Source organism: Mustelus asterias, unplaced genomic scaffold (assembly GCF_964213995.1).
Source record: "Mustelus asterias unplaced genomic scaffold, sMusAst1.hap1.1 HAP1_SCAFFOLD_1884, whole genome shotgun sequence".
In the NCBI taxonomy this organism is placed as follows: domain Eukaryota; kingdom Metazoa; phylum Chordata; class Chondrichthyes; order Carcharhiniformes; family Triakidae; genus Mustelus; species Mustelus asterias.
In genome coordinates, this window is record NW_027591829.1 from 33,194 (window position 1) to 50,000 (window position 16,807).

The following is a 16,807-nucleotide window of genomic DNA, read 5'->3' on the forward strand; positions in this document are numbered from 1 at the left end:
ACACCAGTCAGTGTACAGATATCTCCCTGAGAGAGAGAGAGAGGGGACTGAGAGACACCAGTCAGTGTACAGATATCTCCCTGAGAGAGAGGGGACTGAGGGACACCAGTCAGTGTACAGATATCTCCCTGAGAGAGAGAGAGAGGACTGAGAGACACCAGTCAGTGTATAGATATCTCCCTGAGAGAGAGAGAGGGGACTGAGAGACACCAGTCAGTGGACAGATATCTCCGTGAGAGAGAGAGAGAGAGGACTGAGAGACACCAGTCAGTGTACAGATATCTCCCTGAGAGAGAGAGAGGGGACTGAGAGACACCAGTCAGTGTACAGATATCTCCCTGAGAGAGAGAGAGAGGACTAAGAGACACCAGTCAGAGTACAGATATCTCCCTGAGAGAGAGAGGGGACTGAGAGACACCAGTCAGTGTACAGATATCTCCCTGAGAGAGAGAGAGAGAGAGGGGACTGAGAGACACCAGTCAGTGTACAGATATCTCCCTGAGAGAGAGGGGACTGAGAGACACCAGTCAGTGTACAGATATCTCCCTGAGAGAGAGAGAGAGGACTGAGAGACACCAGTCAGTGTACAGATATCTCCCTGAGAGAGAGAGAGAGAGAGGGGACTGAGAGACACCAGTCAGTGCACAGATATCTCCCTGAGAGAGAGAGAGGGGACTGAGAGACACCAGTCAGTGTACAGATATCTCCCTGAGAGAGAGAGAGGACTGAGAGACACCAGTCAGTGTACAGATATCTCCCTAAGAGAGAGAGAGGGGGGACTGAGAGACACCAGTCAGTGTACAGATATCTCCCTGAGAGAGAGAGAGAGAGAGGGGACTGATAGACACCAGTCAGTGTGCAGATATCACCCTGAGAGAGAGAGGGGGGGACTGAGAGACACCAGTCAGTGTACAGATATCTCCCTGAGAGAGAGAGGACTGAGAGACACCAGTCAGTGTACAGATATCTCCCTGAGAGACAGAGAGGGGACTGAGAGACACCAGTCAGTGTACAGATATCACCCTGAGAGAGAGAGGACTGAGAGACACCAGTCAGTGTACAGATATCTCCCTGAGAGAGAGAGAGGGGACTGAGAGACACCAGTCAGTGTACAGATATCTCCCTGAGAGACAGAGAGGGGACTGAGACACACCAGTCAGTGTACAGATATCTCCCTGAGAGAGAGAGGGGACTGAGAGACACCAGTCAGTGTACAGATATCTCCCTGAGAGAGAGAGGGGACTGAGAGACACCAGTCAGTGTACAGATATCTCCCTGAGAGAGAGAGAGAGAGCGGACTGAGAGACACCAGTCAGTGTACAGATATCTCCCTGAGAGAGAGAGAGGGGACTGAGAGACCCCAGTCAGCGTACAGATATCTCCCTGAGAGAGAGAGAGGGGGGACTGAGAGACACCAGTCAGTGTACAGATATCCCCCTGAGAGAGAGAGGGGACCGAGAGACACCAGTCAGTGTACAGATATCTCACAGAGAGAGAGAGAGAGGGGACTGAGAGACACCAGTCAGTGTACAGATATTTCACAGAGAGAGAGGGGACTGAGAGACACCAGTCAGTGCACAGATATCTCACAGAGAGAGAGAGGGGACTGAGAGACACCAGTCAGTGTACAGATATCTCCCTGAGAGAGAGAGAGGACTGAGAGACACTAGTCAGTGTACAGATATCTCCCTGAGGGAGAGAGAGAGGGGACTGAGAGACACCAGGTAGTGTACAGATATCTCCCTGAGAGAGAGAGAGAGAGAGGACTGAGAGACACCAGTCAGTGCACAGATATCTCCCTGAGAGAGCGAGAGAGGACTGAGAGACACCAGTCAGTGTACAAATATCTCCCTGAGAGAGAGAGAGGACTGAGAGACACTAGTCAGTGTACAGATATCTCCCTGAGGGAGAGAGAGAGGGGACTGAGAGACACCAGTCAGTGTACAGATATCTCCCTGAGAGAGAGAGAGAGGGGACTGAGAGACATCAGTCAGTGCACAGATATCTCCCTGAGAGAGAGAGAGAGAGAGAGGACTGAGAGACACCAGTCAGTGTACAGATATCTCCCTGAGAGAGAGAGAGGACTGAGAGACACTAGTCAGTGTACAGATATCTCCCTGAGAGAGAGAGGGGACTGAGAGACACCAGTCAGTGTACAGATATCTCCCTGAGAGAGAGAGAGAGGACTGAGAGACACCAGTCAGTGTACAGATATCTCCCTGAGAGAGAGAGGGGACTGAGAGACACCAGTCAGTGTACAGATATCTCCCTGAGAGAGAGAGAGGGGACTGAGAGACACCAGTCAGTGTACAGATATCTCCCTGAGAGAGAGAGGGGACTGAGAGACACCAGTCAGTGTACAGATATCTCCCTGAGAGAGAGAGGACTGAGAGACACCAGTCAGTGTACAGATATCTCCCTGAGAGAGAGGGGACTGAGAGACACCAGTCAGTGTACAGATATCTCCCTGAGAGAGAGAGGACTGAGAGACACCAGTCAGTGTACAGATATCCCCCTGAGAGAGAGAGAGAGAGGACTGAGAGACACCAGTCAGTGTACAGATATCTCCCTGAGAGAGAGAGAGAGGGGACTGAGAGACACCAGTCAGTGTACAGATATCTCCCTGAGAGAGAGAGAGGGGACTGAGAGACACCAGTCAGTATCCAGATATCTCCCTGAGAGAGAGAGAGGGGACTGAGAGACACCAGTCAGTGTACAGATATCTCCCTGAGAGAGAGAGAGAGGACTGAGAGACACCAGTCAGTGCACAGATATCTCCCTGAGAGAGAGAGAACTGAGAGACACCAGTCAGTGTACAGATATCTCCCTGAGAGAGAGAAGACTGAGAGACCCACCAGTCAGTGTACAGATATCTCCCTGAGAGAGAGAGAGGGGTCTGAGAGACACCAGTCAGTGTACAGATATCTCCCTGAGAGAGAGAGAGAGGACTGAGAGACACCAGTCAGTGTACAGATATCTCCCTGAGAGAGAGAGAACTGAGAGACACCAGTCAGTGTACAGATATCTCCCTGAGAGAGAGAGGACTGAGAGACCCACCAGTCAGTGTACAGATATCTCCCTGAGAGAGAGAGAGAGGACTGAGAGACACCAGTCAGTGCACAGATATCTCCCTGAGAGAGAGAGAGAGAGAGAGGACTGAGAGACACCAGTCAGTGTACAGATATCTCCCTGAGAGAGAGAGAGGGGACTGAGAGACACCAGTCAGTGTACAGATATCTCCCTGAGAGAGAGAGGGGACTGAGAGACACCAGTCAGTGTACAGATATCTCCCTGAGAGAGAGGGGTCTGAGAGACACCAGTCAGTGTACAGATATCTCCCTGAGAGAGAGAGAGAGAGAGGACTGAGAGACACCAGTCAGTGTACAGATATCTCCCTGAGAGAGAGAGAACTGAGAGACACCAGTCAGTGTACAGATATCTCCCTGAGAGAGAGAAGACTGAGAGACCCACCAGTCAGTGTACAGATATCTCCCTGAGAGAGAGAGAGGGGTCTGAGAGACACCAGTCAGTGTACAGATATCTCCCTGAGAGAGAGAGAGAGGACTGAGAGACACCAGTCAGTGTACAGATATCTCCCTGAGAGAGAGAGAACTGAGAGACACCAGTCAGTGTACAGATATCTCCCTGAGAGAGAGAGGACTGAGAGACCCACCAGTCAGTGTACAGATATCTCCCTGAGAGAGAGAGAGGGGACTGAGAGACACCAGTCAGTGTACAGATATCTCCCTGAGAGAGAGAGAGAGGACTGAGAGACACCAGTCAGTGTACAGATATCTCCCTGAGAGAGAGAGAGGGGACTGAGAGACACCAGTCAGTGTACAGATATCTCCCTGAGAGAGAGAGAGGGGACTGAGAGACACCAGTCAGTGTACAGATATCTCCCTGAGAGAGAGGGGACTGAGGGACACCAGTCAGTGTACAGATATCTCCCTGAGAGAGAGGGGACTGAGGGACACCAGTCAGTGTACAGATATCTCCCTGAGAGAGGGGGGACTGAGAGACACCAGTCAGTGTACAGATATCTCCCTGAGAGAGAGAGAGGGGACTGAGAGACACCAGTCAGTGTACAGATATCTCCCTGAGAGAGAGGGGACTGAGGGACACCAGTCAGTGTACAGATATCTCCCTGGGAGAGAGAGAGAGGACTGAGAGACACCAGTCAGTGGACAGATATCTCCCTGAGAGAGAGAGAGAGAGGACTGAGAGACACCAGTCAGTGTACAGATATCTCCCTGAGAGAGAGAGAGGGGACTGAGAGACACCAGTCAGTGTACAGATATCTCCCTGAGAGAGAGAGAGAGGACTGAGAGACACCAGTCAGTGTACAGATATCTCCCTGAGAGAGAGAGGGGACTGAGAGACACCAGTCAGTGTACAGATATCTCCCTGAGAGAGAGAGAGAGAGAGGGGACTGAGAGACACCAGTCAGTGTACAGATATCTCCCTGAGAGAGAGGGGACTGAGAGACACCAGTCAGTGTACAGATATCTCCCTGAGAGAGAGAGAGAGGACTGAGAGACACCAGTCAGTGTACAGATATCTCCCTGAGAGAGAGAGAGGGGACTGAGAGACACCAGTCAGTGTACAGATATCTCCCTGAGAGAGAGAGAGAGGACTGAGAGACACCAGTCAGAGTACAGATATCTCCCTGAGAGAGAGAGGGGACTGAGAGACACCAGTCAGTGTACAGATATCTCCCTGAGAGACAGAGAGGGGACTGAGAGACACCAGTCAGTGTACAGATATCTCCCTGAGAGAGAGAGGGGACTGAGAGACACCAGTCAGTGTACAGATATCTCCCTGAGAGAGAGAGGGGACTGAGAGACACCAGTCAGTGTACAGATATCTCCCTGAGAGAGAGAGAGAGAGAGAGCGGACTGAGAGACACCAGTCAGTGTACAGATATCTCCCTGAGAGAGAGAGAGGGGACTGAGAGACCCCAGTCAGCGTACAGATATCTCCCTGAGAGAGAGAGAGGGGGGACTGAGAGACACCAGTCAGTGTACAGATATCCCCCTGAGAGAGAGAGGGGACCGAGAGACACCAGTCAGTGTACAGATATCTCACAGAGAGAGAGAGAGAGAGAGGGGACTGAGAGACACCAGTCAGTGTACAGATATTTCACAGAGAGAGAGGGGACTGAGAGACACCAGTCAGTGCACAGATATCTCACAGAGAGAGAGAGGGGACTGAGAGACACCAGTCAGTGTACAGATATCTCCCTGAGAGAGAGAGAGGACTGAGAGACACTAGTCAGTGTACAGATATCTCCCTGAGGGAGAGAGAGAGGGGACTGAGAGACACCAGGTAGTGTACAGATATCTCCCTGAGAGAGAGTGAGAGAGAGGACTGAGAGACACCAGTCAGTGCACAGATATCTCCCTGAGAGAGCGAGAGAGGACTGAGAGACACCAGTCAGTGTACAGATATCTCCCGGAGAGAGAGAGGACTGAGAGACACTAGTCAGTGTACAGATATCTCCCTGAGGGAGAGAGAGAGGGGACTGAGAGACACCAGTCAGTGTACAGATATCTCCCTGAGAGAGAGAGAGAGGGGACTGAGAGACATCAGTCAGTGCACAGATATCTCCCTGAGAGAGAGAGAGAGAGAGAGGACTGAGAGACACCAGTCAGTGGACAGATATCTCCCTGAGAGAGAGAGAGGACTGAGAGACACTAGTCAGTGTACAGATATCTCCCTGAGAGAGAGAGGGGACTGAGAGACACCAGTCAGTGTACAGATATCTCCCTGAGAGAGAGAGGACTGAGAGACACCAGTCAGTGTACAGATATCTCCCTGAGAGAGAGAGGGGACTGAGAGACACCAGTCAGTGTACAGATATCTCCCTGAGAGAGAGAGAGGGGACTGAGAGACACCAGTCAGTGTACAGATATCTCCCTGAGAGAGAGAGGGGACTGAGAGACACCAGTCAGTGTACAGATATCTCCCTGAGAGAGAGAGGACTGAGAGACACCAGTCAGTGTACAGATATCTCCCTGAGAGAGAGGGGACTGAGAGACACCAGTCAGTGTACAGATATCTCCCTGAGAGAGAGAGGACTGAGAGACACCAGTCAGTGTACAGATATCCCCCTGAGAGAGAGAGAGAGAGGACTGAGAGACACCAGTCAGTGTACAGATATCTCCCTGAGAGAGAGAGAGAGGGGACTGAGAGACACCAGTCAGTGTACAGATATCTCCCTGAGAGAGAGAGAGGGGACTGAGAGACACCAGTCAGTATCCAGATATCTCCCTGAGAGAGAGAGAGGGGACTGAGAGACACCAGTCAGTGTACAGATATCTCCCTGAGAGAGAGAGAGAGGACTGAGAGACACCAGTCAGTGCACAGATATCTCCCTGAGAGAGAGAGAGAGAGAGAGGACTGAGAGACACCAGTCAGTGTACAGATATCTCCCTGAGAGAGAGAGAGGGGACTGAGAGACACCAGTCAGTGTACAGATATCTCCCTGAGAGAGAGAGGGGACTGAGAGACACCAGTCAGTGTACAGATATCTCCCTGAGAGAGAGGGGTCTGAGAGACACCAGTCAGTGTACAGATATCTCCCTGAGAGAGAGAGAGAGGACTGAGAGACACCAGTCAGTGTACAGATATCTCCCTGAGAGAGAGAGAACTGAGAGACACCAGTCAGTGTACAGATATCTCCCTGAGAGAGAGAGGACTGAGAGACCCACCAGTCAGTGTACAGATATCTCCCTGAGAGAGAGGGGACTGAGAGACACCAGTCAGTGTACAGATATCTCCCTGAGAGAGAGAGAGAGGACTGAGAGACACCAGTCAGTGTACAGATATCTCCCTGAGAGAGAGAGAGGGGACTGAGAGACACCAGTCAGTGTACAGATATCTCCCTGAGAGAGAGAGAGGACTGAGAGACACCAGTCAGTGTACAGATATCTCCCTGAGAGAGAGAGAGGGGACTGAGAGACACCAGTCAGTGTACAGATATCTCCCTGAGAGAGAGAGAGAGGGGACTGAGAGACACCAGTCAGTGTACAGATATCTCCCTGAGAGAGAGGGGACTGAGGGACACCAGTCAGTGTACAGATATCTCCCTGAGAGAGAGAGAGAGGACTGAGAGACACCAGTCAGTGTATAGATATCTCCCTGAGAGAGAGAGAGGGGACTGAGAGACACCAGTCAGTGGACAGATATCTCCGTGAGAGAGAGAGAGAGAGGACTGAGAGACACCAGTCAGTGTACAGATATCTCCCTGAGAGAGAGAGAGGGGACTGAGAGACACCAGTCAGTGTACAGATATCTCCCTGAGAGAGAGAGAGAGGACTGAGAGACACCAGTCAGAGTACAGATATCTCCCTGAGAGAGAGAGGGGACTGAGAGACACCAGTCAGTGTACAGATATCTCCCTGAGAGAGAGAGAGAGAGAGGGGACTGAGAGACACCAGTCAGTGTACAGATATCTCCCTGAGAGAGAGGGGACTGAGAGACACCAGTCAGTGTACAGATATCTCCCTGAGAGAGAGAGAGAGGACTGAGAGACACCAGTCAGTGTACAGATATCTCCCTGAGAGAGAGAGAGAGAGAGGGGACTGAGAGACACCAGTCAGTGCACAGATATCTCCCTGAGAGAGAGAGAGGGGACTGAGAGACACCAGTCAGTGTACAGATATCTCCCTGAGAGAGAGAGAGGACTGAGAGACACCAGTCAGTGTACAGATATCTCCCTAAGAGAGAGAGAGGGGGGACTGAGAGACACCAGTCAGTGTACAGATATCTCCCTGAGAGAGAGAGAGAGAGAGGGGACTGATAGACACCAGTCAGTGTGCAGATATCACCCTGAGAGAGAGAGGGGGGGACTGAGAGACACCAGTCAGTGTACAGATATCTCCCTGAGAGAGAGAGGACTGAGAGACACCAGTCAGTGTACAGATATCTCCCTGAGAGACAGAGAGGGGACTGAGAGACACCAGTCAGTGTACAGATATCTCCCTGAGAGACAGAGAGGGGACTGAGAGACACCAGTCAGTGTACAGATATCTCCCTGAGAGAGAGAGGGGACTGAGAGACACCAGTCAGTGTACAGATATCTCCCTGAGAGAGAGAGGGGACTGAGAGACACCAGTCAGTGTACAGATATCTCCCTGAGAGAGAGAGAGAGAGAGAGCGGACTGAGAGACACCAGTCAGTGTACAGATATCTCCCTGAGAGAGAGAGAGGGGACTGAGAGACCCCAGTCAGCGTACAGATATCTCCCTGAGAGAGAGAGAGGGGGGACTGAGAGACACCAGTCAGTGTACAGATATCTCACAGAGAGAGAGAGAGAGGGGACTGAGAGACACCAGTCAGTGTACAGATATTTCACAGAGAGAGAGGGGACTGAGAGACACCAGTCAGTGCACAGATATCTCACAGAGAGAGAGAGGGGACTGAGAGACACCAGTCAGTGTACAGATATCTCCCTGAGAGAGAGAGAGGACTGAGAGACACTAGTCAGTGTACAGATATCTCCCTGAGGGAGAGAGAGAGGGGACTGAGAGACACCAGGTAGTGTACAGATATCTCCCTGAGAGAGAGAGAGAGAGAGGACTGAGAGACACCAGTCAGTGCACAGATATCTCCCTGAGAGAGCGAGAGAGGACTGAGAGACACCAGTCAGTGTACAAATATCTCCCTGAGAGAGAGAGAGGACTGAGAGACATCAGTCAGTGCACAGATATCTCCCTGAGAGAGAGAGAGAGAGAGAGGACTGAGAGACACCAGTCAGTGTACAGATATCTCCCTGAGAGAGAGAGAGGACTGAGAGACACTAGTCAGTGTACAGATATCTCCCTGAGAGAGAGAGGGGACTGAGAGACACCAGTCAGTGTACAGATATCTCCCTGAGAGAGAGAGAGAGGACTGAGAGACACCAGTCAGTGTACAGATATCTCCCTGAGAGAGAGAGGGGACTGAGAGACACCAGTCAGTGTACAGATATCTCCCTGAGAGAGAGAGAGGGGACTGAGAGACACCAGTCAGTGTACAGATATCTCCCTGAGAGAGAGAGGGGACTGAGAGACACCAGTCAGTGTACAGATATCTCCCTGAGAGAGAGAGGACTGAGAGACACCAGTCAGTGTACAGATATCTCCCTGAGAGAGAGGGGACTGAGAGACACCAGTCAGTGTACAGATATCTCCCTGAGAGAGAGAGGACTGAGAGACACCAGTCAGTGTACAGATATCCCCCTGAGAGAGAGAGAGAGAGGACTGAGAGACACCAGTCAGTGTACAGATATCTCCCTGAGAGAGAGAGAGAGGGGACTGAGAGACACCAGTCAGTGTACAGATATCTCCCTGAGAGAGAGAGAGGGGACTGAGAGACACCAGTCAGTATCCAGATATCTCCCTGAGAGAGAGAGAGGGGACTGAGAGACACCAGTCAGTGTACAGATATCTCCCTGAGAGAGAGAGAGAGGACTGAGAGACACCAGTCAGTGCACAGATATCTCCCTGAGAGAGAGAGAACTGAGAGACACCAGTCAGTGTACAGATATCTCCCTGAGAGAGAGAAGACTGAGAGACCCACCAGTCAGTGTACAGATATCTCCCTGAGAGAGAGAGAGGGGTCTGAGAGACACCAGTCAGTGTACAGATATCTCCCTGAGAGAGAGAGGACTGAGAGACCCACCAGTCAGTGTACAGATATCTCCCTGAGAGAGAGAGAGAGGACTGAGAGACACCAGTCAGTGCACAGATATCTCCCTGAGAGAGAGAGAGAGAGAGAGGACTGAGAGACACCAGTCAGTGTACAGATATCTCTCTGAGAGAGAGAGAGGGGACTGAGAGACACCAGTCAGTGTACAGATATCTCCCTGAGAGAGAGAGGGGACTGATAGACACCAGTCAGTGTACAGATATCTCCCTGAGAGAGAGGGGTCTGAGAGACACCAGTCAGTGTACAGATATCTCCCTGAGAGAGAGAGAGAGAGAGGACTGAGAGACACCAGTCAGTGTACAGATATCTCCCTGAGAGAGAGAGAACTGAGAGACACCAGTCAGTGTACAGATATCTCCCTGAGAGAGAGAAGACTGAGAGACCCACCAGTCAGTGTACAGATATCTCCCTGAGAGAGAGAGAGGGGTCTGAGAGACACCAGTCAGTGTACAGATATCTCCCTGAGAGAGAGAGAGAGGACTGAGAGACACCAGTCAGTGTACAGATATCTCCCTGAGAGAGAGAGAACTGAGAGACACCAGTCAGTGTACAGATATCTCCCTGAGAGAGAGAGGACTGAGAGACCCACCAGTCAGTGTACAGATATCTCCCTGAGAGAGAGAGAGGGGACTGAGAGACACCAGTCAGTGTACAGATATCTCCCTGAGAGAGAGAGAGAGGACTGAGAGACACCAGTCAGTGTACAGATATCTCCCTGAGAGAGAGAGAGGGGACTGAGAGACACCAGTCAGTGTACAGATATCTCCCTGAGAGAGAGAGAGGGGACTGAGAGACACCAGTCAGTGTACAGATATCTCCCTGAGAGAGAGGGGACTGAGGGACACCAGTCAGTGTACAGATATCTCCCTGAGAGAGAGGGGACTGAGGGACACCAGTCAGTGTACAGATATCTCCCTGAGAGAGGGGGGACTGAGAGACACCAGTCAGTGTACAGATATCTCCCTGAGAGAGAGAGAGGGGACTGAGAGACACCAGTCAGTGTACAGATATCTCCCTGAGAGAGAGGGGACTGAGGGACACCAGTCAGTGTACAGATATCTCCCTGAGAGAGAGAGAGAGGACTGAGAGACACCAGTCAGTGGACAGATATCTCCCTGAGAGAGAGAGAGAGAGGACTGAGAGACACCAGTCAGTGTACAGATATCTCCCTGAGAGAGAGAGAGGGGACTGAGAGACACCAGTCAGTGTACAGATATCTCCCTGAGAGAGAGAGAGAGGACTGAGAGACACCAGTCAGTGTACAGATATCTCCCTGAGAGAGAGAGGGGACTGAGAGACACCAGTCAGTGTACAGATATCTCCCTGAGAGAGAGAGAGAGAGAGGGGACTGAGAGACACCAGTCAGTGTACAGATATCTCCCTGAGAGAGAGGGGACTGAGAGACACCAGTCAGTGTACAGATATCTCCCTGAGAGAGAGAGAGAGAGGACTGAGAGACAGCAGTCAGTGTACAGATATCTCCCTGAGAGAGAGAGAGGGGACTGAGAGACACCAGTCAGTGTACAGATATCTCCCTGAGAGAGAGAGAGGGGACTGAGAGACACCAGTCAGTGTACAGATATCTCCCTGAGAGAGAGAGGGGGGACTGAGAGACACCAGTCAGTGTACAGATATCTCCCTGAGAGAGAGAGAGGGGACTGAGAGACACCAGTCAGTGTACAGATATCTCCCTGAGAGAGAGAGAGGGGACTGAGAGACACCAGTCAGTGTACAGATATCTCCCTGAGAGAGAGAGAGGGGACTGAGAGACACCAGTCAGTGGACAGATATCTCCCTGAGAGAGAGAGAGAGAGGACTGAGAGACACCAGTCAGTGTACAGATATCTCCCTGAGAGAGAGAGAGGGGACTGAGAGACACCAGTCAGTGGACAGATATCTCCCTGAGAGAGAGAGTGGGGACTGAGAGACACCAGTCAGTGTCCAGATATCTCCCTGAGAGAGAGAGGGGGGACTGAGAGACACCAGTCAGTGTCCAGATATCTCCCTGAGAGTGAGGTACATGTAGATGCTCTGAATCCTCTTTGTCAGTAGTTCTCCCCCCTCTTCCCCCAATGCTGGGTCCATTCTCTCTCGTTGCGTCTTTGGCATCGTTGCGTTCCCTCCGCCTGAACCGTATTTTCTCTGTCCCAGGGTAAAGACAGCGATGATGATGATGAGGTTGTCCATGTCGATCGAGATCACTTCATGGATGAGTTCTTCGAGCAGGCAAGTATCTCGTGGAATTCGGACCCAGCCCAGAAGCCTCCCGGCGGAACGGGACTCATATCAAGGATCTGGCAGAGTGCAGTGGCCTCCAAGGCCGAGAGAGAGAGAGGCTAAGTTAGGCCCAGGCTTCAATCCCGGCCTAGTGCCATTGCGAACCTGCCTCAGACTAATATTTGTTCAGGGAGACGGGCAGGAACTGGAGGGTCCTTTCCTGGAACAGAGCGTCCTTCCAGTCCCAGAGAGAAAGAGGCTAATTACGGCCAAGTCTTCAGCCCCGGCCTAGTAGCGTAAGAAGCCTGCATCAGACAAATCTTTGTTCAGAGAGACAGGGAGAAGCTGGGGGCATTTTGCCCAGAACAGGGTCTTTTCCCAGCTCCAGAGAGCATGTGAGAGAGAGAGAGGGGCTAAGTTAGGACCAGGCTTCAATCCCGGCCTGGTGGCGTGGGGAGTCTGCCTCAGACAAACCTCTGCACAGAGAGATGGAGAGAAACTGGGGGTGTTCTCCCTTGGAGTGGAGCCTCTTCCCAGCCCCTGAGAGAGATAGAGAGAAAGAGGCAAAGTTAGGCCCAAGCTTCAGCCCCGGCCTAGTGGCGTAACGTGTCTGCCTCAGGCAAATCTTTGTTTCGAGAGACGGGAGGAACTGGGGCCACCCTGCCCAGAACAGGGCCTCCTCCCAGTCCCAGAGAGAGAGAGAGGCTAATTTAGGCCCAGGCTTCAGTCCCGGCCTAGTGGCGTCAAGAGCCTGTCTCACCCAAACCTTTATTTGGGATGATGGGGAGGAACCAGGGTGTTCTTGCCCCTTAGTGTCAGGGGGACTAGCTCGGGTAAAATGCATTGGATTATGGGGATGGGGCCTGGGTGGGATAGTGGTCGGTGCAGACTCGATGGGCTGAATGGCCTCCTTCTGCACTGCAGGATTCTAATTTCAGCCCAGGCTTCTGCCCCGGCCTAGTGGCATGATGGGCCTGCCTGAGACGAACTTCTGTGCGGGGAGACGGGGAGGAACTGGGGGAAGGTTAAGGGGTAGGTCGAATCGAGGCGTCTCTGAATCAAGAACTGGTTCGCGATCGAGTGAATGAGGAGAGAGTGTCTGCAGTGAATGGAGGGGGAGGGGAGGCAGGGGGTCACGGATTGGGGCAATCAGAGGGCGGGGTGTGGGAAGATGTGGGAGATGGGGAAAGATTTGTCCCGAAGCAAGGGGTTGTTGTGATCTGGAAGGCGCTGCCTGAAAGGGCGCTGGAACCAGATTCAATATTAGCACTCAACATAGAGAATGGGGGGAGAGCGGGGCAGTGGGATCAGTTTGGGGATTGATACAGGGCTATGGGGAGAGAGCGGGGCAGTGGGATTAGTTTGGGAATTGATACAGGGCTATGGGGAGAGAGCGGGGCAGTGGGATTAGTTTGGGGATTGATACAGGGCTATGGGGAGAGAGCGGGGCAGTGGGATTAGTTTGGGGATTGATACAGGGCTATGGGGAGAGAGCGGGGCAGTGTGATTAGTTTGGGGATTGATACAGGGCTATGGGGAGGGAGCGGGGCAGTGGGATTATTTGGGGTTTGATACAGGGCTATGGGGAGAGAGCGGGACAGTGTGATTAGTTTGGGGATTGATACAGGGCTATGGGGAGAGAGCGGGGCAGTGGGATTAGTTTGGGGATTGATACAGGGCTATGGGGAGAGAGCGGGGCAGTGGGATTATTTGGGGTTTGATACAGGGCTATGGGGAGAGAGAGCGGGGCAGTGGGATTAGTTTGGGGATTGATACAGGGCTATGGGGAGAGAGCGGGGCAGTGGGATTAGTTTGGGGATTGATACAGGGCTATGGGGGAGAGAGCGGGGCAGTGGGATTAGTTTGGGGATTGATACAGGGCTATGGGGAGAGAGCGGGGCAGTGGGATTAGTTTGGGATTGATACAGGGCTATGGGGAGAGAGCGGGGCAGTGGGATTATTTGGGGATTGATACAGGGCTATGGGGAGAGAGCGGGGCAGTGGGATTAGTTTGGGATTGATACAGGGCTATGGGGAGAGAGCGGGGCAGTGGCATTAGTTTGGGGATTGATACAGGGCTATGGGGAGAGAGCGGGGCAGTGGGATTAGTTTGGGGATTGATACAGGGCTATGGGGAGAGAGCGGGGCAGTGGGATTAGTTTGGGGATTGATACAGGGCTATGGGGAGAGAGCGGGGCAGTGGGATTAGTTTGGGGATTGATACAGGGCTGTGGGGAGAGAGCGGGGCAGTGGGATTAGTTTGGGGTTTGATACAGGGCTATGGGGAGAGAGCGGGGCAGTGGGATTAGTTTGGGGATTGATACAGGGCTATGGGGAGAGAGCGGGGCAGTGGGATTAGTTTGGGGATTGATACAGGGCTATGGGGAGAGAGCGGGGCAGTGGGATTAGTTTGGGGTTTGATACAGGGCTATGGGGAGAGAGCGGGGCAGTGGGATTAGTTTGGGGTTTGATACAGGGCTATGGGGAGAGAGCGGGGCAGTGGGATTAGTTTGGGGATTGATACAGGGCTATGGGGAGGGAGCGGGGCAGTGGGATTATTTGGGGACTGCCATTCAGTAATGTTGCCAATCCTTTTGGAGTTTATCCACAGGTTGAAGAGATTCGGAGTTGCATTGAGAAGTTGTCAGAAGATGTGGAGAGAGTTAAGAAACAACATAGTGCCATCTTGGCCGCTCCAAATCCGGATGACAGTAAGTTTCAGGTTAACAGCCCAATTCTCGTCGAATTCTGGACCTGGAGGGTTCTCTGAGGACGGGGGTGGGGACATTACGGCCTCATTAATGCTCTTGTGCCAATGGGACACAGTTTGAGTCCGCGGCCGTCTCAACCTGGGCAAGTCGCAGGCTTCATCTCGGACTAGCAAGTAGGCCTCAAGCCATATCATACACGCTGGCATTCTGCAGCTGCAAGTGCTGAGGGAGTGCCGCACTGTGGGAGGGTCAGTGCTGAGGGAGCACCGCACTGTGGGAGGGTCAGTGCTGAGGGAGCGCCGCACTGTGGGAGGGTCGGTGCTGAGGGAGCGCCGCACTGTGGGAGGGTCGGTGCTGAGGGAGCGCCGCACTGTGGGAGGGTCAGTGCTGAGGGAGCGCCGCACTGTGGGAGGGTCAGTGCTGAGGGAGCGCCGCACTGTGGGAGGGTCAGTGCTGAGGGAGCGCCGCACTGTGGGAGGGTCAGTGCTGAGGGAGTGCCGCACTGTGGGAGGGTCGGTGCTGAGGGAGTGCCGCACTGTGGGAGGGTCAGTGCTGAGGGAGCGCCGCACTGTGGGAGGGTCAGTGCTGAGGGAGCGCCGCACTGTGGGAGGGTCAGTGCTGAGGGAGCGCCGCACTGTGGGAGGGTCAGTGCTGAGGGAGCGCCGCACTGTGGGAGGGTCAGTGCTGAGGGAGCGCCGCACTGTGGGAGGGTCAGTGCTGAGGGAGCGCCGCACTGTGGGAGGGTCAGTGCTGAGGGAGCGCCGCACTGTGGGAGGGTCAGTGCTGAGGGAGCGCCGCACTGTGTGAGGGTCAGTGCTGAGGGAGCGCCGCACTGTGGGAGGGTCGGTGCTGAGGGAGCGCCGCACTGTGGGAGGGTCAGTGCTGAGGGAGCGCCGCACTGTGGGAGGGTCAGAGCTGAGGGAGCGCCGCACTGCGGGAGGGTCGGTGCTGAGGGAGCGTCGCACTGTGGGAGGGTCGGTGCTGAGGGAGCGCCGCACTGTGGGAGGGTCAGTGCTGAGGGAGCGCCGCACTGTGGGAGGGTCAGTGCTGAGGGAGCGCCGCACTGTGGGAGGGTCAGAGCTGAGGGAGCGCCGCACTGCGGGAGGGTCGGTGCTGAGGGAGCGTCGCACTGTGGGAGGGTCGGTGCTGAGGGAGCGCCGCACTGTGGGAGGGTCAGTGCTGAGGGAGCGCCGCACTGTGGGAGGGTCAGTGCTGAGGGAGCGCCGCACTGTGGGAGGGTCGGTGCTGAGGGAGCGTCGCACTGTGGGAGGGTCGGTGCTGAGGGAGCGCCGCACTGTGGGAGGGTCAGTGCTGAGGGAGCGCCGCACTGTGGGAGGGTCGGTGCTGAGGGAGCGCCGCACTGTGGGAGGGTCAGTGCTGAGGGAGCGCCGCACTGTGGGAGGGTCAGTGCTGAGGGAGCGCCGCACTGTGGGAGGGTCAGTGCTGAGGGAGCGCCGCACTGTGGGAGGGTCAGTGCTGAGGGAGCGCCGCACTGTGGGAGGGTCAGTGCTGAGGGAGCGCCGCACTGTGGGAGGGTCAGTGCTGAGGGAGCGCCGCACTGTGGGAGGGTCAGTGCTGAGGGAGCGCCGCACTGTGGGAGGGTCAGTGCTGAGGGAGCGCCGCACTGTGGGAGGGTCGGTGCTGAGGGAGCGCCGCACTGTGGGAGGGTCAGTGCTGAGGGAGCGCCGCACTGTGGGAGGGTCAGTGCTGAGGGAGCGCCGCACTGTGGGAGGGTCAGTGCTGAGGGAGCGCCGCACTGTGGGAGGGTCAGTGCTGAGGGAGCGCCGCACTGTGGGAGGGTCAGTGCTGAGGGAGCGCCGCACTGTGGGAGGGTCAGTGCTGAGGGAGCGCCGCACTGTGGGAGGGTCAGTGCTGAGGGAGCGCCGCACTGTGGGAGGGTCAGTGCTGAGGGAGCGCCGCACTGTGGGAGGGTCAGTACTGAAGGGGAGTGGGGGAGAATGTGGGACTCGCTCCCACGGGGGGAGTGGGGGAGAATGTGGGACTCGCTCCCACGGGGGGAGTGGGGAAGAATGTGGGACTCGCTCCCACGGGGTGAGTGGGGGAGAATGTGGGACTCGCTCCCACGGGGGAGTGGGGGAGAATGTGGGACTCGCTCCCACGGGGGGAGTGGGGAAGAATGTGGGACTCGCTCCCACGGGGGGGAATGTGGGACTCGCTCCCACGGG